The following is a 27764-nucleotide window of genomic DNA, read 5'->3' as shown; positions in this document are numbered from 1 at the left end:
ACATTTAAAGAAAAACAGACCATGAGTTTGAGAATGAAATGGGTATTGAAGGAATATGGAGAGCTTGGAGGTACAAAGGGGAAGGGAGTGATGATGCAAATATATTTTAATTTAAAAAGTGTTTTCAATTAACCACTATCTTAAATGGGAGATTTTTATAAAGAATGCCAGAACTAAGCATTTATTTTTATTACATGAGATGTTATATTCTGCATATGATTAAGACTGTTCCATTGTTTCTTCATTTCTGATATTTTAAGAATAATGACTACGTTTGAATCCTGTCAAATGTTGTTTTGTTTCAACATTTAAAGATAATAATTCATTTTGTTTTATATTATTTTTAGTAGTTTAAAAGTTTACTTTATGTTCATGGATGCTTTACCTACATTTTTTTCTGTGCTTAACTTGAGATGCCATGTGAGTTAAGATGGGCATGGATCCCATTCAACTAGAGTTAGAGATAGTTGGAAACTGCCATGTGGGTGTTGAGAAACAAACCTAGGTCCTGTGAAAGAACAGCAGTGCTCAGTGCTCTTAACCATACAGCATCTGTCAAGCCCTATCCTTCATTTCTTGTCAGCTCAATATAATAAATGATCCCACTTTTCAATGTTAAACTAACATTCTTGGATAAAATCAACTTGGCTACAATATTAGCAGTTTTCCATATTACTGAATTAAGCATCTTAAGTATTTTCCATGCTGATTTCCAGAGTTCATGCAACAATTTGAAACCCAACCACCAACAAATGATGGTGCCCTTTTCTCATATCCTCACTACCATTTGTTATGAGTTGCTTTCTTGATCTTGGCCATTTTGACTGACATGAGATAAAATTCAAAGTTGTTTTGTTTTGCATCTTTATAATTTCTAATGAGTTGATGGTGTAGGAGGTCCTTCTGTATTTGTGTTGCTTTCATTGGTTAGTAAAGAAACTGCCTTGACCTTTTGATAGGGCAGAACTTAGATAGGCGGGGAGACAGAACAAAATTCTGGAAAGAAGGGCAGAGTAGCAGACACCATGAAGCTTCTGCATGAGACTGACACTGGTTAGCATCTTTCCCAGTAAGCCACATCCTTGTGGTGTTACACAGATTGGTAAAAATGGGTTAAATTAGGATGTGAGAGTTGGCCAAGCATAGGCTAGACATAGATCAGGCAGTAATTTAATTAATACAATTTCTGTGTGATTATTTCAGGTGTAAGCTAGCCGGGCAGGACAGAACAAAGGACCTGCTTTCCTTACTACAAGTTGAAGCATGTTTTGAGATGTTTCTAAACATTTTTATTTCTTTTCTCTTCAGCTCCTTTGTACACTTGAGTGACTTTTTTTTGACTTGACATGTTGTTTCTTTTTCTTTATATATTATGGATATCAATCCTCTGTCAGATATATATCAGGCAAGGATTCTCTACTAGTTTGTGGACCTTATCTTCATTTAATTGTTTCTTTAGCTATTCAGATTTTTAGTTTCAGAGGTTCTTACCTATTGATTGTTTCCTCTAATTTCTGGGCAAATCAGATGCTATTCAAAAAGTCCTTTCCTACATTACATCTTGGAGTATACGACCATGTTTCTTTTTAGATATTTCATCAGTTCGGTTTCATATTGAAATCTTTGATCTAGTTGTTGATGATGTTAGTTCAGGGTGATAGATATAATGATGGTTTCTTTTTTGGGCATCCAATTTTCCAAGCACCATTTTTTGAAGAAGATATTTTTTCTCTAGTGTACAGTTTTGGCATCTTTGGTAAATATTAAATACCTGTGTCTACATATGCTAATATTTGGATCTTCTATTTTTTTTTTGTCTACACATATGTTTTCTTTTAAGTACCATCCTGGATTTTTTACTGTGTCTATGTGATAATCCTTAAAATCTGGTATGAAAATCCATGCATAATTGATCTTTATGCTTAGGATTTACTTTTGCTGTATGAAATATTTTGTGGCTCCATATGAATATTAGGACATTGGCTTTATATTTCTATGAATTTGATGTCCTATATTTGATCAGGATTGCATTAATGTAAATTGCTTTGGTTTGTAAAAAAAAAAGAATTGTAAGAGCCAGGGAAACAGTGTTGCCTGCTGAGAGACTATGCATGCTTTATATGATAGGAAAACTGCACTCATGATAGGGTTCTTTAAGCAACACCATAATAATGATAGCATGAGTGGTCAAGCTCATTTCATTAAGGTAAATCTTAGGTCTCAAATCTAGATGAAGAACTATTGTCAAATAATGACTGCTGAGACATGGGGAATTAGTCTTCCCTAGGAATAAGCCCTCAAATTGGTTATCCAATAACAAGTGATCATCTCTAAATACATATAAAAGCAAAATTAAATGGATTCAGCAGGTGTGAGTGTGTATGCATGTATGTAACAATAACAACTAAAACAAAGAAGCCATGAATTTGAGAAGAAATTGGGGCAACACTGAAAGAACTAAAGGTAGTGCGAGTTGGAAATGATGTCAATAGACTATTATCCATAAAACTTAAAAAACATAAAACATTTACAAATCAAAAGATAATATATTAACACACAAGATGTTTTGATAATATCTCATAACATTTAACATTTAAAATATAACATTTAAGATAACATTTAAAAATATATGTTTTGGATAGAGTGACTTAATTTACATAGCCAAATTATTTTAATCACAGTAAAATGCTTAAATGTTTGGAATTGGCAGTTAAGAAATTCATTGAATTCAGGCTTTGCAAAGTTATCTGGACAAGTGTCTTTTTTCCTGAGGAAATATTTCTCAGATATAAAACTGGGGAAAAATTATACCAAATTCTTTAATTTTCTGAGACTTAGCAGAATCTTCATTTCATAAGTCAGTACTTTTGCTAGCTTCCACAATGCTCTATGTAAATACAGTGTTTCCTCTAATAAATGCTACATTCAACAAATAATTACCAAATGATTAAATAGTGAAATGTCAACATACAAAATGTTTATCAAAGTGTTTTGAATTAGGTAAGAGCTACACAAATGATAGGCATTATGCTATTATTGTTATGAATCCACTATAATTGCAATCTATTGTCCATTTGATCAAACAACTGCCATGCTGATTCTCTTCATGTAATAATCTACTTCAAATAGTTATCACAAGTCCCCAAGAAAGAATTATTAATCCTTTTCACTTTATATTAAAAGAAAAATTATAATTTATTCAGAAGTAGTACAATGTACTATAATGATGAGATCTTCACTCACCTATTTGTATAATTTATGAAGAGAATTTTAAAGACCTCCTGGATACATACAATACTTCTATAGACATACAACAGATTTATCAAGGCTTCATTTTTAGGTATACCATTTGTTTACAGATGCTGTATAAAGTAATTCATGGGTTCTTGTAAAAATGTTATCATCAACCAAATAATTCTTCAAAATGATTTTCTGTTACTGGTCAAGTGTTGGGGGCCTAGCTTGGTGGACGGCTGCTTTCTTACTACTCTCAGAGCCCTAGGTTTGTTCTTTGATCCTAGAAACAAGAAAGAAACAAAAATTGTGCTGCCAACCAGCATACATTCTGACTTCTTTCTAAGATAGTACTTACATTGCCTCTCTATACATTTTACAGATCGGATATCATAGTAGCTTTCATGGAAAAATTACGTCCACGAAGAAAAACATCCACATAAATCAGCCCTGTGCCATGAGTATGTGTGTGCATAAGAACATGTGTGCATATATGTGCACATATGTGATCTTTGCATATGTGCACATAAAAACCTTAGATAATCATGCCCAAAAAATCATGCATGCATATCTAATATGGGGCTACTGAAACATAGTCTAAATTTATACAATCTGAAATCAAATCTATTGCAGTTGTTTAATTTTGAAATTTAAACCGTTAAATTCTTAATTTCTTAAAAGTGAGCAAATATTATTTAGACAAAAATTGAAACAAATTCTGTAGTATATTTTCTAGTATAAATGAAATGCCAGAGAAAAGCCAAAGTTTACATTTGCCTTTGTTTTATGTTAATTGCAAACTGAGTATATATTTCTGGTATATAAATTGAGTAGTGGTCAGGGATCTGTGAGTTCTGCTCATAAAATCAACTTCTGTAATCTAACAGGTAAAATATTTTCTTCTCACAATGTATATACTAAACATTTCCCACACATATGCCCAGATATTTTCATCTAAGAAGAAATCCAATACTGGAAGAAAAATGACATATTCCCTATGACTACTGACAATGCCTGTAAGCCAGCTTCCCTCTGATAATGCTATTTTATCACAATAAATATCAAAAAATGGCTTTTAGGAAGACATTTAAATATGAAAGATTCATTAGATGTAATTTTATATGTTGTCCAGGTTCATTTATTGCAATCATCTTTGATTATATAAAATTAAATGTACTAAGATTTTAAGACGAAGATAAGCTAGTTCAATTTATGGGCTATTTTACTTTCCCTTTCAAATACCACTTTAGAAGCTATTCACACATTCAACTTATTTCTTCTAAAATATTCAGGCCATTTTTAATTAAACCATCCTGCCTTTCATATGACAGGTCAATTCCCTCTGTCCTTTGTGAACGGTCACCTGGCTGCTTATTAACAGCATCAGAAATGAATGCAGACAGCTTTATTTCTTGGTTTATAATCATTATTAAAGAATGTTCTACTACTAAGTATAAAGATTGGGATTCCACTATCATCACTTAGAATTCTACATTCTACAATACTTCTTCATTTGTCATTATCACATAAAAAGCTTATATTTCTATATAATTTTACATTTACTGAAAGCTAAAGTTGATATATTTATTAAAGATATTATCATAAGTACTTCTTAGCTAGCTTTACTCTTATAAATATAATTTATGTTTTTTTTTTACACTATACACTATATTTTAGTTTCCAAAATGATGGTTTGGGTAAGAAAGACTGGAAAATTTTGAGATTTTTAAATATAAAATTTTTATCCCATGAATGTAAAAAGGTGAGCAAATCAACATGGTAGCAGCCCTTCTCTGGTCCATTGCCTACAGGTGTTTCATAGTTCTAGCTCAGCTACTGTAGAAAGCACTTGCACAGGACAGAAGTGGCCGAGCCCCTGTATTGTTCTGTCCTAACAACATGTTGGTGCTCTATGGTCAAATAAAGAGTGTTCACCTTACCAGTGTGTTTTACTCAACTTTGCTCATGAAGCTCCTTCTTACAGTTTATAATTTTATAGTGCAAAAATATCATTCTCTTTTTATTGAAAATTTATGCATTGACATTTTCAATGTTGTTATTCCGTTTTAACAATGTCTATACATAACATATTCTCTTTATTTTTTATGTTTTAATATAAGTATATAGTTTCCACTTTCCCGTTCCTCTCTTCAAACTTTTTCATATAGCCTTACATGCTCTCTCCAATTCATGGCTTCTTATTTTCATTAATTTTGTGTGTATGTGTCTACATGTGTGTATGTAGTCCTAAATATAACCTCCTCATTCTATATAATGTTACTTGTATATCAATCCTTTAAATAATTTGATTCTCTGTCTCAGAACTGATTTTTTTAACCGATAATACACTTTTATTTATTTATTTATCATTCACATGATCAACAAATGCCATGGGTCTAAAGAACTAGGGGAGGAGTGAAGCCCGGGGAAGCACTTCAGTAGGAGTTGACATCCAATGTTCTCTCAGCTTTTGCCTGCTTTGGCAAATGAGCATTACAAAAGCAAATTTTAAATCTATTTCAAGTGCAAAACCAACTAAACTATAAGTGTTTATCTGCTATGGAGGCACATTAAATTGTTACTATGTAAAAATAAATGAGAAAGAGGTAACAAGGTGCTTAGTGAAATGACTAACAATGATGTGATTTTAGAGACTATAACGGTTAGTATTACAACTGATATTGTTGCTCTGGTACTAGTTCTTCATCCTTACATTTGCCATTATCTCTAAAGCTATTTTTCCTGTATTTCATAGCTGCAATCTAAATTGAATAGAGTATTCTCTCCTCCTTGGAATCAGTCTTCTCCTTGGTAGCCCTCCCAAGATGTTCTCACATTTGTGCCCTCCTCTTTCAGTGTATTTTTCTTCTGTCTGTAGTGATTCTCAGCCACTTTTTGATAATGTTGAATACAAGAAAGGAAGTGTATTAAGCATTCTACTGAGGACACCATCTTTGTTAATACATCATTGGTTCCTGTGCCTTAAAGATGGTGACCTTCTGGAAAGGAGAAACTACTAAAGAAACCAAAGTATTAGATGATTAGCTAGAGAATTGGGTGTAGTTTATGGCAATGAAATTGAGAAGATAATGGGATTGAAAGGGATTACTAATAAAGAACAAGTAAAGTTGTAAATTTATCACTTATTTTACCTCATATTTTAAAGAAATGTGAACATTATGTGGATACATTGGATTTAAATGTGTTGGTCATTAAGTGTGGTTTTTATACCAAAATGAGATTCCCCTGCTGAATATTAATTTTTTATTGGTGAGTCGCTAGCAGTTGAAATAGTTTCTAGATTAGGGATTTGGACTTGTGTTCATTACACCTCTTAACCCTGGGACGCAATCATGCTTAGGTTAGTGCATGCCCTATGCATGCTGCCAGGTCTCTGTGAGCTCATATGTGCATTGGTCTTGCTGTGTGAGGCAGCACACTGACATGAAAAACATCTTGTAAAAATGCTGACTGGGAGAAACTATAGAACTGATACTTTCTTCTACCAGCATTATCATCCTTCGGTATGTATTTACCTTACAAATATCAGGACAGTAAAACTTATCCCTTAAAAGGAACTAACAACACCATTAACCTGAAATTCTGTGCATAAGCATGTTTTCTATCAATATATTCAAGTATTCTATTATTTCCCTATTAATGTTCTTTAACTCATCTACTACCTTAATTTTGGTCATGATTTCTACTACCTCGGACATATTTTTTATATGAATTCAGATTAAATAAGTGCTAAGGGCATGTGGAATCAATATCTAATATATTTCTGAGCACAGTACTCAGGATTTTTTTTATGTTGAATTAAAACAACTTGAAATGTTCACAGTCCCACCTTTAATCAAGTGTAACCATAAACTACAAAGAATTGAAAATGAAATGAGTAGAAGAGATTTCACAGTCCACGCAGTCGGATGATAATAAGTTTCCACCTGTTAACATATTAATAACAGTGTTAAAGAGCACATTGTGCCTGAGGTATTACAAGTCTGTGCAATTTTACATGTGTTAAGAAATGGTTTGCTTGTTAGCAACTGGCTAGAGTATCAAAGCGGAGTGAATTCCGTGGGGGAAACCAGTTGTGTAATAAGGAACCTTAGAAGTCTTTGCTCTCTGGGTTATTTAAAATAACCCATGAAAAACCGCTGGATAATACAGGAAGAGGAATTGCCCTCTGGAGGGTATTAGATGACCCAAAGTAATAGATCATTTCCATCCCTAATGCCAATGATTAATATGTCATAATTTTGAAAAGTGCACTCAGGGACAGAGGCAGTGAATGGCCTTATGGAGATGAAGCTTGTCACACAAAGCGGGCAGCCTGTACCAGTGATAGAGGTTATTATGCCAGGAAAAACATTCGGTTAAACTTGCCAGGGGGAGGAGGGGGTTGGGTGACATTTTATCTGACTATTTTCTTTATGTGATCTTCTCTGTTGGATAAACTGTGTTTAGTGATATATTAAAAATATAAAGGTGAAAATACAACAGAGCAGGACAACACACGCCATAGTGGACTTAACCCACATTTTACAAAAGAATGTAGAACTTAATAAAAAAAATTATATATATATATAAATGTTAAAAAAGAATACTAACCCTAAATAAAGCCCAAATGAATAGAGAGGATGCAAGAAATTCCCCCATGAAACTCTAGTGTGATTGGAGATCTGAAAACAATAAAAGACAAATATGTCAGTGAGTTCCACATTTGCATCTAATGTAGTGTCCACACCAAGTATTCTAGCTACAATAATATTACAATAAATGTTGGTATTGCCTTATATGTTCCTGTAGAACAGGATTCAGAAGAAAATTTAGCTAAAGCAGAAGAGTTAATTTCAAGTGAATGGAGAAAAGAATGGGGAAAAAGAAATAAAATAAGTAAAGGCCAGAGACAATATTGGCTATATTTAATAACAATAACAACAAAGATATATTTGTATATATAAGTCCTTTAAAGTTAATTTTAAATTATTTAAAATTCAAGATGTAGTGGGTCATGTTTATAATCTCAGGAGGAAGAGGATTGCTGTGGATTTAAAAGAGAAATAGCGTTAGTTCTGCATTGTCAGTGGGCATTTCTTTCACTTTTGGTTGAAGTTTATTTCCAAGAATAATGCACAAAATGTATAAAATCAAAATATGAGGAAAACAATGTAAAATAAGGCAAATTAGCACAGTAAACAGAAAAGAAAATATTATTGAAAGTAATCATGGTTCCCTAATAAGAGAAAGGTGCCCTTAACTGACTCCCTGTTGGGAAGAAGACTGAACCTAAACTCTACTGAACCAATATTAGTCAGTAGTCCCCGCCTGTGGGAAAACCTTCACAGCTCTCAGATAATCAAGGAGGCTCCAAAGTAGTCATTATGCTAACCACATGCAGGGAAGATCCGTATAGGAGAATTTTGATGATTTCTTTAGCATACCAAGTCTCACATTTGAGATGGAGAAGAACTAATAGAAGCATGCTGACAGCATGCCTGCTATAGAAGAGTAAAAAATTTGTACTTAGTGTTTCCCACTGAGCACAACCAGAAAGTACATTCTTCAGTCAATAAAAAAAAAGTTTATATTAAACCCCATGTAGAAAATGGACAGCTATAAATACTTCATAAAGTCAAATTTCTAGGAACTACATGACATTATCTAAGTTTTAAGAAGACTCAGTGTTCATAGAGTCCATTTCTAAGTTAATTATTCAAAAGAAGACACTATCTTACATAACAACAAACCTTGGAAGCTTTACTTGCTTTTAAAGTATGTCATGATAAATGTCCCTAATTAATTTTCCCGGTAGTGTCCTATAACTGGGCATATCACCTGGCATATCTAATAATATTCCTGTAGTGTTGAAGACCCAGCCATGGTCCTTAAACATTAGACACATGCTTTTCATAAACTATATCTCATATCTAGCCACATTAAGTAAACTTTATTAAAGCTCTTCGCAACAATATTTTTATCAGACAAGTTCATAAAATGTTCTTGTCTGTTGTGTTTTGGGATTTATTCTTTGCAAGTTCAGAAAAGTTAGCATTTTATGTAGTTAAAATAAGAAGAAATAGAGCAAAGAATAATCAAATGACATATTTTAAAGTTTCTAAAATTTCTCAATATCAAGCTATCGTTGATTCTGTACATGATTTTATCAGTTTAATATTATCTAAATGTATCTTACGAGGCCTACCCTAAAATTTCCTAACATGCTACTATTTCTTATAAAATGTTGGACATATGCATGCCTTTTGTTTTATATTTCGTTTTGTTATACAAAGGTGAAAATATCAATAAAATGATGGATATGAGAGTGGTTAAACATATATCAACAATTTGAAACTTAAAAGTTCAAAAAATTCAACTCTCTCACTCTAATGAGAGGTTTTTCCCAGAAAAATAGTCTTTGGCAATGAAAATTATTATAGGTATTATAGTTATTGTGAACACATCTTAACTACAGCATATAAATCTTTAACTCGTGTCTATGATTCTTCCCCATAAAAACTAAGTGAATTTGAAATCTCACTTGGGTCATTATTCTTTTCCCATTGTTTTGAGAAAAGAATCTAAGTTATTTGCCATGTCCTGAAAATTTGTTTTCCATCTAGTTCTCTCAATCAATGACTGGCTCCAGAATATGATGTCAGTAAACAAGATTATATAATTTTGATATGAGTAGATACTCTTCCTTCATTAATCTTTCTCTATGCATTGGTATAGTTGGTTTAGTGTATATTTCAGTTCCAAACAATGTCACATTTCAAAAAGTAATATATAGCCTCATTCATTATCCAATGAAGCTCACCAATAGACATCACTAGTAAGCATAATTTTTTTCATACACCTTATCATTGCCAAAGTTCATCATATTTATGCATATATATATATTTCAATCACTATGAGCTCTAGAAAATGTGGTAACTTGTCTATGTTTTCCACAGTAAATATTTTGATCCTATAAAAACACCCGATTCATTAAACATAATCAATAAACATCTAAGGATTTAATGATTACTTTGATCTATAGCAAAATATAAATTTGAATTAAGGGTTTTTTTTTTTTTGGTTTTGCTTTTTCGAGGTAGGGTTTCTCTGTATCTTTGGAGCCTGTCCTGGCACTCACTCTGCAGACCAGGTTGGCCTCGAACTCACAGAGATCCACCTGCCTCATGACTGAAGTTTTAAAATGTATGGAATGAATATAGTCAGACAATAATCTAGAGTAATTAGTTTTATTAATTGTAAATCCTTAACATGCAGATCTAATTCATAAAGATTATTTAATTTATGCAATTTTATCACAAAACAATATGTAATTAGATGCATGCAATGAATGTCTAATATTTGTTACTTATGAAGTATGAAGTTGTTTGTCTTTGCTTGCACATGTGTGTGTGTATGCAGGTTCACATGTGTGCACATGCTTTCAGGGTAAGATAGCATGTTTTATTCCTCTAAGATTATCTGCCATTTCTTCCTGAGATTGGATTTGTCAGTAACCAGGAACTTGTCAGCAAGGTTTTAATGGTGGCTCAGTAAGCCCAGAAATCTGCTGTATCTATCTTTCAAGATCGTGAATTACATGTATATATCCACATCTGTCTTGCTTTTGTAATTTTGTTTTGTTTTTTGTTATTTTTTATTTGTTTGTTTTACACATGGTCTGGTTGTCAAATTCAGGCCCTCATTTTGACAAAGAAGAAAATCAATTTCTCACCATAAAACCCTTACAATATTTTATTTGCAAGAATTTAGAATGTTTTCTAATGATACAATATAATTCAATTAGTGAAGTACATAGCTCCAAAGGAAGTACATTTGTTTTGAATAAAAGATTATAAGACTATATTAGGACAAACGCAGTGAATAATTATTAGTTGCACTAATTAATAGAAACTTGGGGATTTCTTAAAACATATTAAACTCAGTGGTGGTCTGGAAAATCTTCATCTAATTCATCTAATAACTATTGCAAGAATATGATTTTATGTTAAGTATTTTGCTCATAACTTTAAATTCCCAGAATGTTTGTATATAAAAAATTATAATTACTATAATTTTCTTAATGTGGGGTACATCTATTTTCCATCAGTTGCAGTGATGCAACAACTATCCAATGGGTATCCTGTGTAGTGTGAAATTTTGATTCTCAAGTCAGAGCTTGATTTTCAATAAACAAAAAAGGCACCATTCACAAGATTCTGAACTTGTTAAATTATTAGTTGTCATAATTATTTTTTAATATTTAGAATAGAGCAGACCAATTTACAGAGCAGTCTCTTTTTCTTGGTTGCTCTTTTATACAGTCACTACCACATAGAAGGTAAAATCACCGTTAACAAATGTCTTGTGAAGTAATGAAGCACTATTATGCATCACTCCTTGCATTTCAGAAACACCTCATATTATTTTTTTTCTGGTTAACTGAATTCCAATAGACATATTTTTACTTCTCCCCAAAGAGTTAATGACTTTGCTACCCTGAAAATGGTCCTTTTGATGAAACCTTAACCACTTGTGTGTGGTAATCATAAAAACGTTTTGAAGTTGTCATCTATTATATTTTTGATAAGCTTATAATAGATCAAGTTAACTGGATTTGCTGTCTTATACAGCATCTTCACAAAAAGATATTTTCATTGAGGAATTGGATATTGATTTTTCTTTAAATACTACCTAATGACTGAGAGAGGCACTCTAAAGCCCCACCACATATACTTCTCAAATTCAACCAAATATAAAACTATGCTTTCTATTTTACTTTTTCGAGAAAAAAAAAGAGACTTCTAGCATCCTTCCATTGTGTTTTTGATAATGCTCTATAGTTGGCTGCAAATGCATTACCAATAAAGTATCGTGATGGTTCTTAAGTTAATTTGAATAGAGCAAATTGAATTACTTTCTACAGATAAGTGCAATTATTGATTTTGAATATACTGTGTTTAAGTGAAAACTCAGTTTCATCACGTTGTTTGAAGTTTGAAAGATACTTCATATGCTTAAAATTAATTCAAAAACCTGTGAATATATATATATATATATATATATATATATATATATTCCTTTCTAAATTTCTGATTTTCCCCTTACAAATATGACCCAGTTTAACTTAAGCTTTATTTTCATAAAGGGTAGCAGTGAATGCTCACAAACTACTTGCTTAAGCATAAGCCACAGGGTCTCAGATATATACCTGTAGTTGGGTTTATTACTTGCCTATTTCCTTTTTCCACAAGACCTTTTGTTAAGAGGTAGCATCTCTTCATATACTCCTTATCATGATACTAATTAGGTATGACCTTTTTATTATAAAATTAGAAGTTAGAACTTCTGGTCACAGCTGCTTTTAAATGTTTGGAGTTCAATTTATTCTTTTCAAGTTTTATTTCATTTAATTGCATATGTAAGTAAAGTAAGTGTTCATAAGCTGGAGATGATGACTTTGAAACATCATGATAAAGAGGCCACCATGGGATTATGGAAGCTGGGACACCTGCTGCTCCTGAGCGCCATTCTTCCCTTACTTCATATTGTGCTTCTTGCATCATCTCTCCTCAACTGCTTCTATCCTGACCACAGTAGAAATGGGATTTTAAGCTCATTTGCATGTTACATGGAGATTTGCTGTTTATTCTATGTGTATAATATTTCATCTTTTCAAAGAGTTTGCTGCTTTTTATTATTCCCGATGAGATATTTGTAAAGATTCTAGTTAATAAAAAGATGATGTCGTCTTTCCCTAATCGTTATGAGAATCGTCTTTTCTTTGATTTACTGAACTCTCTAGGTTGTTCTTAACATACATACATATGAACACACATATGCACACATACACACACAAACATACAGCATACAAACATACATTGTGTAATGACTTTTCTGTTACATATTCACAGTTAACCTACTCTTAAACATTACAAGAAAAGAAAACTGTCCCCCAAAACTACAAACATTGCTGAACCCTAAGCCTACTGCAGAGGGTTGCAGACTTCCCCTCACCTTGGGTTGCTTCTGGCCCTCTCTGGCTTCTGCTCCTCCTCTCTTTCCTCCATTTTCTCCCCATTGCTCTCCCATCCTCCTCCTAATCCTCTTTCTCTTCTCTCATTCCTCTTCTGAATGATCCTTTTCTTTTTACTTCATTAGTTTTCATTGTTTTGTTAATCAGCTTCCCAATTCACTCTTTCCAGTATTTAATTTTTTGTTTTGTTTTGCTTTTTAAATATTACATGCAAGATTCAACTCCACTCACTAATTTTGCTGGATTTTGTTTGTTTTGTTTTTCTATTGTTTTTCACTTTCAGCTTGACAAAACAAAGGCCTCACAGTGGAACATAGTCGTAACAAAGAATTATCTATATTTGGATGCCCTATCTTCATATTTATGGGTAATTCTATGGACTGAAAATTGGTGTAGGAAAATCTAGCCCTCTATAGGTAGCACCATTCCCCTCACGTGAGTTTGTGAACTTAATATAAATGTAGAAAGCTGTATCAGAGCAAGCAAGCAAGGAAGCAAATGTGTTTTTATCCCTTTTGCTTTCACTAGGAATATGGTAAGACTAGCTGCTTGAGTTCTTGTCTTGCCTTTCCAAAGGTGACTGATTGTAACCTAGAATTATGAATTAAGATAAATCCTTCTCCCTTGAATGGGGGAGTTTTATCGTGAACTTTTATCACAGCCACAAAAATGGAAGTTGAAAAATTGTTGTTTAGCTATTATTACTTAGCTAATCCAAGTAATCCATTGGTTATTGTTTATTTCTGAGTGTCCAGAGCAGTTTCTTAAGTTTTCTAGCTTTATCTATTGCTTTTAAAAAGTCTGATTGCTTTTCGGGCTGGGGGGGGGACTTAATTGGGAGAGGGGGAGGGAAATGGGAGGCGGTGGCGGGGAAGAGAAAGAAATCTTTAATAAATAAATAAATTAAAATAAAATAAAATAAAAAGTCTTCTGTTACATAGAAAGTCGGGCTATGAATCTTACCCAATTAGTTCCTCTGGAGGTCTTTAGGATATTTTTTTTTCTAGCCCTGTTTACTGAAATCTCCTCATGAAGAGCCCTGTGTGGATGCATCTTCATTCTATTTGTTGAGGCTTTTTTTCTCATTGTCTGAACCTATAAAAGTACATCTTTCTCATTGCATAACTCCTTGGTGTTGTTGTCATGTTATTTAGAGTTCTGCTGTTACACTATCTTTATCTAAAGAAGCATCATTTTTTCCAGCCATTTAACTCTCTGAATTTGCCTTTTCCCCACTCTGTTCCTGAGTGTTTTATTCGGCACTTCCCTTTTGTCTTTAAGAAGTACAGTTGTTTTAATTTGCATTTCCCTGATCGCCAAGGAGGTTGAGCATGACCTAAAGTGTCTTTTGGCCATTTGAATTTCTTCTTTTGAGAATTCTCTGTTCAATTCAGTGTCCCATTTTTTAATTGGGTTAATTAGCATTTTAAAGTCTAGTTTCTTGAGTTCTTTATATATTTTCGAGATCAGACCTTTGTCTGTTGCAGGATTGGTGAAGATCTTCTCCCAGTCAGTGGGTTGCCTTTTTGTCTTAGTGATAGTGTCCTTTGCTTTACAGAAGCTTCTCAGTTTCAGGAGGTCCCTTTTATTCAATGTTGTCCTTAATGTCAGTGCTGCTGGGGATATACGTAGGAAGTGATCTCCTGTGCCCATATGTTGTAGAGTACTTCCCACTTTCTCTTCTATCAGGTTCAGTGTGTTCAGCCTGATATTGAGGTCTTTAATCCATTTGGACTTGAGTTTTGTGCATGGCGATAGATATGGATCTATTTTCATTCTTCTACAGGTTGACAACCAGTTCTGCCAGCACCATTTGTTGAAGATGCTTTCTTTCTTCCATTGAATACTTTTAGCTCCTTTATCAAAAATCAGGTGTTCATAGGTTTGTGGGTTAAAATCCGGGACTTCTACTCTATTCCATTGATCGACTTCTCTGTTTTTTATGCCAGTACCAAGCTGTTTTCAATACTGAAGCTCTGTAATAGAGTTTGAAGTCAGGGGTGGTAATGCCTCCAGAAGTCCCTTTATTGTATAAGATTGTTTTGGCTATCCTGGGTTTTTTGTTTTTCCATATATAGTTGATTAATATCCTCTCAAGATCTGTGAGATACCATCTTACACCTGTCAGAATGGCTAAAATCAAAAACACCAATGATAGCCTTTGCTGGAGAGGTTGTGGAGGAAGGGGCACACTCATCCATTGCTGGTGGGAATGCAAAGTTGTGCAACCACTTTGGAAATCAGTGTGGCGATTTCTCAGGAAATTCAGGATCAACCTACCCCAAGATCCAGTAATACCACTCTTGGGAATATACCCAAGAGAGGCCATATCATACAACAAAAGTATTTGTTCAACTATGTTCATAGCAGCATTGTTTGTAATAGCCAGAACCTGGAAACAACCTAGATGCCCTTCAATGGAAGAATGGATGAAGAAAGTGTGGAATATATAGATATTAGAGTACTACTCAGTGGTAAAAAACAATGACTTTGCGAATTTTGCATGCAAATGGATGGAAATAGAAAACATTATCCTGAGTGAGGTATCCCAGACCCAAAAAGATGAACATGGAGTGTACTCACTCATAATTTGTTTCTAGCCATAAATAAAGGACATTGAGCATATAATTTGTGATCCTAGAGAAGCTAAATAAGAAGGTAAACCCAAAGAAAAACATATAGTCATCCACCTGGATATGGGAAGTAAACAAGATTGCCAGGCAAAAACTGGGAACTTGGGGGTGAGGTGGCATGGGGATAAGGGGAACTGGGGTGAGAAACATGAGAAGGGGAGGATTGGGGGATCTTGGGGGAATGGGATGGTTGGGATAAAGGAAGGGTGGACACGGGAGCAGAGAAATATATATTCTAATTAAGGGAGCCACCTTTGGGTTGGCAAGAGACTTGACTCTAGAGGGGCTCGCAGGTGTCCAGGGATATGTCCCCAGAAAGTACCTTGGGCAACTGAGGAGAGAGAACCTGAAATGACCCTATCCTATAGCCATACTGATGAATAACTTGCATATCACCTTAGAACCTTCATCTGGCGATGGATCGAGATCGAGACAGAGACCCAAATAGGAGCACCACACTGAGCTGTTAAGATTCAAATGAGGAGCAGAAGGAGGGAGAACATGAGCAAGGAAGTCAGGACCACGAGGGGTGCACCCACCCACTGACAGTGGAACTGATCTATTGGGAGCTCACCAAGGCCAGACTGGGACTGAATAAGCATGGGATGAAACCGAACTTTCTGAACATGACGGACAATGAAGGCTGATGAGAAGCCAAGGACAATGGCACTAGGTTTCGATCCTAATACATGAACTTGCTTTGTGGGAGCCTAGCCTGTTTGGATGCTCACCCTTCTGGACTTGGATACAAGTGGGAGGACCTTGGACTTCCCTCAGGGCAAGGAATCTGGACTGCTCTTCATTCCTGAGGGACAGGGAATGGAGTGGGGGGGGAGGGGGAGTGGAGGAAGAGGGGGCAATGTGTGGGAGGAAGGGGTGGGAAATGGAAAATGGGGAGGAGGCGGAAATTTTTTTCAACAACTAAAAACAATAAAAAAAATAAAGAAAAAAAATGAAATAACAATGGTGATGATAATAATAAAAAGGGTGCTCACTGTCTTCCAAGAACCGTAATAAAAAAAAAGAATTACAGTTGTACTTTCTGTGAGTTCATGTAAAGTAAATTTAATTTCATTTACATAAGCAAGGCAAAGACTCATACACCAAACAATACAATATTAAGCCGATGTATGACAGTTACATGTCTTCAGGTCTATGTCTATAGTGTATTTAGCCAAGATCTTTATGTTTATGCTAATAGTGACAGAAGATAATATAAGAACCAATCTGATTGATGCCAACTTGTATAGATCCTACCTTAAACTGAAAGCTTGAACAAGGTAAATAAAAATGCAAACATTTTATAGGTATAGAATTAAATATCTTAACATGAAACTTTATTTTAAATTAATGAAATTTCATTCTATTTAAGAGAATTTTTTTCATCAAAATGGAACATATTTCAGTGGTGAAAGTTTTACCATGGCAAGCAATGATGCTGGGTGGTGGTAGCTCATGCCTTGAATTCCAGAACTTAGAAGGCAGAGACAGGTGGATCTTTGTGAGTTCAAGGGCAATCTGGTCTACAGGAACTAGTTTCAGGACAGTAAATAATAAAATTGATGGCTGAAATCAATAACATAAAAAACAAAAGAAACACTACAAAGAATCAATGAAAGTAAGAGCTGGTTCTTTGAGAAACTCAACAAAAAATTCAAACTCTTATCCAAACTAGTCAAAAGGTAGAGATAGAACATATAAATTAACAAAATCAGATATGAAAAGGGGGACACAACAGCAAACACTGAGGAAATTCAAAGAATCATTAGGTTATACTGCAAAACCTGTACTCCACAAATTTGGGAAATGTAAAAGAAATGGGCAATTTTATGAATAGGTATTGCATACCAAAATTATGTCATGACCAGGTGAACAATTTAAATAGACCTATAAAATGCAAGGAAATAGAAGTAGTCTTCACAAGCCTCCCAACCAAAAAAAAAGCCTAAGGCTGGATGGTTTCAGAACAGAATTCTACCAGAACATCAAAGAAGAATTAATACCTGTACTTGTCAAAGTGCTCCAGGTAATAGAAACAGAAGAAACACTGCCAAACTGTTTTTATGAGGCTACAGTTACCCTAATATCAAAACCACACAAAGACTGAACCAAGAAAGAGAATTACAGACGAATCTCACTCATGAAAATGGATGCAAAAATTCTCAATAAAATACTGGCAAATTGAATCCAAGAACACATAAAAAAAATCACCCATCATGATCAAGTAAGCTTCATCCCAGAGATGCAGGGCTGTTTAAACATGCGAAAATCTATCAATATAATCCATTATATAAATAAACTGAAAGAAAAAATGATCATTTCATTAGATGATGAAAAAGAATTTGACAAAATTAAGCACCCCTTCATGATAAAGGTCTTGAAGAGATTAGGGATACAATGATCATATCTAAATAGAATAAAAGCAATATACAGCAAGCCAAGAGCTAACATCAAATTAATTGGAGAGAAACTCAAAGCAATTCCATTAAAATCAGGAACAAGACAAGACTGTTCACTCTCCATATCTTTTCAACATAGTTCTTGAAGTTCTAACAACAGCAATAAGACAACATAAGGAGATTTTGTGATTAAAATTGGACACGAAGAAGTTAAACTTATGTTCTTTGCAAATGATATGATAGTGTACATAAGTGACCCAAAAAAACTCTACCAGAGAATTCCTACAGTTGATAAATACCTTCAGTGATGTAGCAGGATTCAAGATCCACTCAAAAAATCAGCAGCTCTCCTATACACAAAGGATAAAGAAGCTGCTAGTGAAATCAGAGAAATATCACCTTTCACTATAGCCATGCCTGCCTTTAATCCCAGAACTAAAGATGATAGAGGATTATACAACAAGAGGAGACAGCTCTCAGTCACAGTCTCATTCTGAGATTTCCACAAAAATTGGGAACAAGACAAGATTTTCCACTATCTCCATATTTTTCAATATAGTACTTGAAGTCTTAGGTACAGCAAAAAGACAACTGAAGGAGATAAAAGAAATACAAATGGGACAAGGACATTTGCTCACCAATGTTCATAGCAGCTTTATTTATAATAACCAGAATCGGAAACAACCTAGATGTCCCTCAAATAAGGAATGGATAAAGTGAATGTGCTACATTTACACAGTGGAGTATTGTGCAGTTGTTAGAAACAAAGAACCAGCACATTTGAAGTTAAATGGATGGAATTAGAAAAAGTCATCCTGAATGAGGTAACTCAGACTAAGAAAGACAAACATGTTATGTACACTCTGATACGTAGAGGTTAGCTATAAAATAAAGGATCAGTATGCTCCAATCCACAGGCTCAGAGAGACTAGGTAACAAGGAGGTTTCATGGGGAAATGCCGGGATCTCTCTGGGAAGGGGAAATAGAAGAGATTTTCTGAGTGGACTGAGGGTGATGGAGATGGGCAGATGAGCAGTCAGGTTGGGGTGTGAAAGGGGGAGAATACTGAAAGAGACTACTGGAAATGATGAGGGTACATTTTATGGTCAAGGAACAACCTTGTACGAGGGAAACTCCCATGAGTCTACAAGGATGACCCCAGCTAAGGCTCCTAACAGTAGCGGACACATAACCTAAACTAGCCATCTCCTGTGACCTGATTGGTGTCTAGCCCAAGAGTCATCAGGAGGTTTAATCTAGCACCTGATAGAAACCAATGCAGACCCACAGCCGAATATTAAATAGAGTTTGTAGTTCAGGGAATCCTACAGAGGAGGATAAGAAAGGATTGTATGTTCAGAGGGGTCAAGGATACCAAAGAAAAGCCACAGAATCAACTAACCTAGTGTCACAGGATCTCGCTGAGACTGAACTGACAAGGAAGCCTGCATGAGATTGACCTAGGCACTCTGCATTCGTGTTATAGTTGTGTAGCTTGGTCCTCTGGTGGGAGGGACTCCTTAACAGCAGAAACAGTAAGTATCTCTGACTCATTTACTGGCTTTTGGAACCCTGTTCCTCATACTGGGTGGCCAAGCCCAGCCTTAATACATGAGGGAGTAATAAGTCTTACTGTAACTTAATTTGCCCTGTTTTGTTGATACTCATGGGAGACCTGCCCTTTCCTAAACAGAAACAGAAGACGAATGGACTGAGGGGGTGGGACAGAGGCGTGGGGTTTGAGGCAGGGGCTAGGAGTAAGGGAGAGAAGGAAAAGTGTGGCTGGTATTTAAAATAAATAAATATTTTAAAATTTAAAAAGAAATATATTTTCTTTTTATTCTCTAGAACACACCAGGATATAGTTATATAAGAAGAAGAATTGTTATTAATGGGGAGAGCAATTATTATTCAATATGTTTATATTTATTTTAAAACTCTTTTGCCTAATATCACTATAGACATATAATAATATATTTCAAAGCATTATTTTAGAATATCCATTTTATAAACAAACTAAAATAATGATATAAATATCTCCATATACTTGTAATTTAGACATGTATTGAACACATATTAAGTCTAAGATCCTATTTGCTATTGATCTGTCCAGTAAGCAAGATATTGACAGGCATGTTTTAATTATTTTTATTTATTTACTTTTATATTGTACAATTGTTTTACCCAATTTCTGTATGTGTACCACATGCAATTCCCAAGGAGGTCAGAAAAGACCTCTATTTCTTGGAACAAGAATTACAGGATGCTGTGGGCTACCCTGTGGATTCTAGGAACCTAATCCAGGTTCTGTACAAAAGCAAGTGTTCCTAACTATTGAGGCATATCCCAAGCTCTAATCTTCATTATTTTTAAAGATTAAAAAGTTCAAAATCTCATTCTTTTCTGATGAGAGACAAAAGAGTGCAGGGAGGGGAAGTGGGAAGAAACTGGAAGTAATAACGGGAGTGGAAACCATATGAGTATACACTATGTGAGAAAAGAATCTCTTTTTAATACTTTTTAAAACAAGAACTACATGAAAAGAACATAAAAGAGTTCAAATGTCCATATGAATTATTTTCTTAATATCTTGCTCTTCTGAACCCAAACTCCTTTTAACAATTTAACCACACAACTTCATATAAATTTTTGTACCAAAATGGTTGAATATCCTGATAAAATACAATTCTATAATTATATATATTATATAAACAATAATATAATTATTATATATTATATAATTAATTAAAAGTAATAATAAGGAAAAGTTACACATCACACTGATTTTTTGGATGATAATAAATCAATACATATGCAAACATACTCATCGTCAAAACTACTTATCAAATGCTATCAAAATTGTTAAGTGTACTTTATTAGTAGGAGGATTGACACTGTAAAAGGGGAGACAGCTAGAGGAGAGTCCATCTTGTTTCCTATGCATTTTCAATTATTTGAAAGTTTTAATAATCATGAGAAATGTTTTGATTGATTGATTTAAATGAATTTGCCTTTTCCTATTCTGTAATTATAAATCATAGAGATTTTGGTACTTAATACAGCTGTGCTCAATTCTTTCCCTGTGTACCTGTTAGGTAAATGGGCACATGGGGAAGGGGAATTTGTAACAAGGAATCCCCTGAAGTTTCTTGATCCAATGGTCTAATACTGAGAATGGAAACTTGCATATATGCGTTCAGGATAGACAAAGTGTGATCAATTACTGACTCCAGCCATGCTTGTAAATCCCAATGACCAGAAGGAATATAATTTTAACTTCAAAAATGAAATAACTGTATTAGGTGGAAACTTGGTTTTTAAAGTCAGTATGAATATGTGGTATGTGGGTGGGAGAAAAAAATGACTATTTTTTCATGTTTTGATCAGCTTTTAATATGTCAAGTGAGACTGGGAATGACGAGTTCAAATAAGCCACAGATTTGGGGTAATTTCAGGATCTTCCTAGGGAACATGACTTTTTTACACATGCATGTAAAAACTATTTTCACCGAAGAATCTGGGTTGAAATACAGGTAGAGAAAGGATGGTAGTAAGGTGGGATGTGAGAAAAATGGGGTAAGAAAGAGCGATTATGATATAGAAAAAGAAAGAAAAGGTCAAGGAGAAGAAGAAGGGGAAGAGAACAGGAGGATGCAGTGGAGAAGGAAGAGAAGGAGAAAGAGCAGAAGAATGAGGAAAGAGAAAAGGAGGAGAGAAAGAAAGAGAAAAGAAGAGGAGGAAGAAAAAGTGGTGAAGGAGAAAGAAGAGGAGGAAGAGGGAGAATATGAGGAAGAGTAAGGGGAGAGACAGGAGGAGAATAAACCATTACCACCGACCTTCGATTTAGTCTGTGGCTACATAAGATGTTAGTTTATGACCTTGGCCCTAAATTTAGAGGGTAGTCTGTAAAGAATTTATGCATAAAGAAGTCCATAGTTACTGTGCAGCTCCTATATGATAGTATTCTTGCATTTACAAGTTTCCTTTATGGTTTATATTATAATGTCACATGAAAGGAATACAGTTCACACTGATGTATGCACACTTTCTCTCATGTTCACATAGCTGAATATAGAAGGAGCAGTTTGTAATGAAAATGACATCTCTCAAGTCATAAAGAGTTTTCCCTTTCCAGCTGAATTTATATGCATAGAGTAGATATTTCTAATGCTATTTCTGTGGCGAGATTGTCTTTGGGGACTTCAGCTACGAAGGCTAAAAGGAGTATGGTGCTGATAGAATTCTAAATGACATTTGGAGAGGCGAGCAAAAGTGGATCTCTAATTCCTTCATAAAATTTGTGAAAAATAGCAAACGTGTGTCAACTGTATTAAATATACTTATTTTTGTATTTTCAGCACAGGGCTTGGAAATTTTAACCAGATTTATATGCAAATGATAAGTTATCGTGATATGATTTTAATAGCACAAACACGTTAGGAAATAGTAAATTACCATCTTACACTTTCAACCATCTTTGGAAACTTGATACATGCTGTTGGGCTTAGGCATTTGGTAGCTTTTTAATAAAAACTGCATTTAAATAAAGATATTTCCTAATAACAAGTCATTGAGCATTTAACATACAATGACTCATAAATGCTTATTCTGCCCATGTCAACTCTGCTGTCCAGATGTGTATTACTATCTATCTTCAACTCAAAAATCTAAGAATTGATTTATATCCAATTATCAAATGGCAAAAATGAATAAAGCTTACTTCATAATAAGTATGTGAATCACAATTGACTCAAGGTTTAAGAATATATAAATATATTCTTATTCATATATTTATATGTATATGTACATATATATATATATTGATTTTTAATATTTTTTTTTCACGACAGGGTTTCTCTATTACAGCTCTGGTGGTTCTGAGACTCACTTTGTAGACCAGGAAAGTCTCAAACTCAGAGATTTTTCTGTCTCTGCCTCCCATGTACCAGGATTAAAGGTGTGTACCACCATTGCCTGGGTATTATTTTAACTTTAAATACAAATTTGCAACCCTTTTGGAACAATATTTATAATTAGCTTCATCTCAGGATGATTTTAGTAGCAGTGACATAATTGTGCACAAGGTTTTATCCATTAAATATCGCCAGTATTTGCTAACCACACTAATCAAGGTATTAGAAGTCCATATATTGAACAATTCCATAAAAGCTATATTCATTGAACAACAGTTAAATTTCTATTTGAGGCATTGCCATAGACACCACAAGTAAGAAAAAGTATCCAACCTGAATAAATCTGGCTCTGATGGATAGAGTCATGTAATCAATAAATATAAAAATTGTAACATGTGAGTACTTTAAGAGTAGTATAATGAAAAAGGTTTTCTTTGTGCTCACATGCAATATGTAGCCGGGAAGAAAATCAGACATTTGGTTAACGGCAAGAAGTATCACATCATTGATTGGGAGAAGAACAAAAAAATCTCAGAGAAAATGCTTCTGTGTGTGTCTCAAAATGCACGAGGTTTCTAGAATACAGGCAGAGTAGTATATGGAAAGAAATGCAGCTGAGTGGATTGAAATTGTAGTTGACAATAGGAATTAAGAATTCTTTGGAGAGAAAATGCTTCACAGGAATATAATTATTCTCAGAATGTTTTTTAAGATTCAAGTTATTTTAATTATGTGCAGGTCTATGTGTCTTTGTGTGCATGTAATACAAGTGTTAACAAAGGCCAGAAGTAGGCATCAGACCCCCTTGGAATTAGAGTTAAAAGTGTTTGTGATATGCTGTAGGTGCTGGGAAACAAACTGACTCCTCAACAAGAACAGTACATGCTTTAGCCAGCGAATAGTCATTCAGAGCCCCTCAAGAAGAATTATAATATACATTTAAAAACTCTATAGACATGCTTCTAAGTCATATCCTAACTATTTAGTCTCTGAAATTCAAACACAATTCTATGAATGTCGCAAGGGGGGAGGGGCATGAACAGGATGAATCAATGTCTAATCAGAGTCCTTAAAAATAGTTACAGTACTGTAAATATCCTTTTCCTAGTTTCTCTTTTTACTCTCCTACAGTCAACAATTGCTTAAATTCATTAATTCTATCACATTAAATTTTTTTATTGAAAATACAATCTTCCCTCATCCCCACCTTATTTTCCCCTCCCTCCAGTCCTCTCAGATCCCTGCAACCTATACTTTCCCCCAGATCCACTCTCCCTCTGTTTCCTCTTCAGAAAAGAGCAGTCCTCCAAGAGAAAAAAGCCAAACAGGACAAAACAAGACACAATAAATCAAAGCAAAATCCCTCATACCCAAGCTGGACAAGGCAAGCTAATAGGAGGCAAAGAGTCCCAAGAGCAATCAAAAGTGTCAGAGATGCTCCTGCGTTAGGAGTTTCACAAAACAAAAGTTAACAGCCATAAAATATATACAGAGTACCTGGTGCAGACCCGTGCAGGTCCCTTGCTTGTTGTTTCAGTCTCTGTGAGTCAATTTAGGTCTGCTTATGAAGGACATGAGGAGCAAAAGGCCCACCAAACCAGCCTGATTTGTTTTCCAAGGGCCCATTTAGAGAGTATTCCTCATGATTCATAATTCCTTTGTAAAGATTTCAAAATTTTGTTAAATCTTTTATTTAAGACTTATCCTAGGACTAGCTGAAGAAAAATAGTTCATGGTCCTTGCTCTTTCTTTTCAGTCCACCTTTCTCTCCCTCCTCAGGAGATAAACCACCTTTCACTCCCAGGATGCAAAAGAAAATTGGAATTTCATTCTAACGTTTGAGGCTTCAAAAGAGTAAGAGCAGATATGGAGTCAAATGCTGAAGTTCCTAGCAGTTCTATAACTTTTGTAGGTAACTGTGTGGGATTGAGTATTGTCCCGATTACGTGTGATAACCATCTGAACGAATCAATGAAGCAACACAAAGCCTCAACCATTAAAGCATGCTGGAGCAGCTCAAGGAAATCAATCGGCCTTTTCTCATACACTTGCCGTCCCTCTCCCTGAACACACTTCCCAACTCACTTTCAAGATTATATTTGGGTCAATGTTACACTTTTAATGCCACAAAGCTCTGTTGCCCTTGCACACATGAAAGTTAACTTGGTTAAAAAAAATAAACAAAAACCAAAACTGCCATTTAAACATGTCCACAAAATATGCAGTTATGCTCTTTGTGACAATTTGATCTACAGTGTCCTTATTTTTAAAGAAAGATATCCATTTTCTAACAACACATTTGACAAGGTTTATGGTGTATTTTATGCTCTTGTTTTAAGTATTGGATTTCTAACTCAAAGAAAGAAATAAGTTTATGCATATGTTGATATCTATATTAAATTGATATTTTGTCACCATTCAAACTCTTTACAACATACACCATAAGGTATTTTACAATTTACAATGTATGTCAGTAAATGTGTAGTATGTCATGATACATATGTGTGGCAGTGGTGCAAATATAAATATTTCAAGAAGTGTGACTTTACAGATTGTGTGCTAAAATCTGCTAATGTCTAAAGGTCCCGTGTTGAAGGCTTGGTTCCCAAAGTGGCATTATTTAGAAATTGCTAAAGATTTAATTGTTGATCTTTATCATGGGAAGATATTATGCCATCCTCCCTCTTTCTTTTCATCCCAGCTATGTAGTGAAAAGATTGTCTTTAGCATGTGTGAGCCTCAGGGCGTCAGTGGAGTGGGGTAATAGAGAAACTGACTGGTTGGTTCTAGACACAAGTCTCCAGAACTGGACCCTGGATGGCCTTTTATTCTTTGTCTGATGACTATTTAAGCTCCTTTATTCTCAGGAAAAAATGAACTGACATAGCTTTAACAAAATTGTGTACACCAGTAAAGAGAGTAATATTTTATAGGTTTTAGAAATATAAAGCAGTGGTAAAGTTGAAAAGAAAGAGGAATAAATATCAAAAATTGAAATGAATAATGATTTTGTGATATAAACTAAATAGGACATATATCTAAAGAAAATCTATGAAAGGTAAGTTATTTAGCAAAGTGCAGACCTACTCTTCATTCTGCCATCTGTTGAGCATGACCTTGGTGGTCTTCCCCTCTCTGTTTCAAGACCTGTTGTTTTAAGGCTCTAGGTGAAAATTCTACCGTCAATGGTCTCACACCTCTATTCTCCTCTTCTTCCTTCTCCTATCCCAATTATCACCTCAATTTTCATTCTATTGATATCTCTACTTTTTCTATAATTTATATTAAATCCTACTCAACAGTGGATCTTGGGACAACTTTTACCACTTATTTTTGAAACACATAATTTATTTACACTTAAGCATTTCATGCAAGTATATATTTTGAGCATATCCAGCTCCATCTTCCCAAAATACTTTCTGAACCCCTTTCTTCATATCTCTTTCTAAACAACATGTCCCATTTAAAGAAACATAAATTTACTGAATCCATTTAGTACTGCTCTTATATACAGGGAAGAGAGATCATCTACTGGAGCTTGTACAACATGCCAAGTTCCATATTCTTGGAAAATAAAATGACTATTCATCATAAAGAAGTCATAAATTGCATCTTACTTAAAATTGAGCTTTGTGATACTCTTCATTTATATAAGTCTTTTGTCAAAGGTTGACTCTAGTCTATAGCTCATTTTTAATCTTTTGCAAAGAAAAATATTCCAGCTGAAATAACTGAAAAAATTTCTGTTTCAATTGTTTCTTCAGTTTCTGTTTCAGTTTCTGTTTCAATTGTTTCTTCAAGCATTTCGTATTCCATATCAAGTAATCTTAACAAGAATCTGTGCTTACTCGCAACTTATCACTCTATAGACATTCTTTTCTCATTTTTCTTTCTTTTGAGTCACAGCATTGTTCTGTGTTGGAATTGTTCTGTTCTGAACTTGATATGTAACCCAGACTGGCATCAATATCAAAGGCATTCTGTCTATAAAAAGCTCATCTTGAAATGTTGGTGTATACCACTCTGTCCCACTCCAGAAGGATTTCTTAATCTATCAGAGATTGTTCTATATATCTTTTCTATCACAAACATCATAAATGCATCAGTTTGATTTTGTAATGGTGCCCACAATTTTCATTCTAAAATAATCTTAGCACAAGAGCTTGATGACTGAATTCAAAGAACTGTCGTAAAATAGGGAGCCTTTTTTTTTTCTGATTCGCCTTCTTTCCTCTAAACTTGGTTACCCTTACTCTTTTTCTTTTTTTTTTTTTTAAAAAAAAAGGTTTATTTATTTATTTTGCACCCTGGCCCCACCCACCATCTCTGTTCCCACACCTCCAATCCACTCCATTTCTGTTTAGGAAAAAGCAGATCTCACATGATTATCAACAAAACATGGCATATCAAGTTGCAATAAGGCTAAGCACTTTCCCATATATTAAGGCTGGGCAAGGTAACCCAGTATGAGGAGTAAGTTCCCTCAAACCAGTAAAAGAGTTGGAGGCAGCCACTGTTCCCACTGTTTGGAGCCCCCTACACACACAA

The sequence above is a fragment of the Microtus oregoni genome, unplaced genomic scaffold (genome assembly GCF_018167655.1).
Source record: "Microtus oregoni isolate MIOR12 unplaced genomic scaffold, Mior012 000027F_ref0000203, whole genome shotgun sequence".
Lineage (NCBI taxonomy): Eukaryota > Metazoa > Chordata > Mammalia > Rodentia > Cricetidae > Microtus > Microtus oregoni.
The sequence above is the reverse complement of the archived record's forward strand: the minus strand, read 5'-3'. Positions refer to the sequence as shown.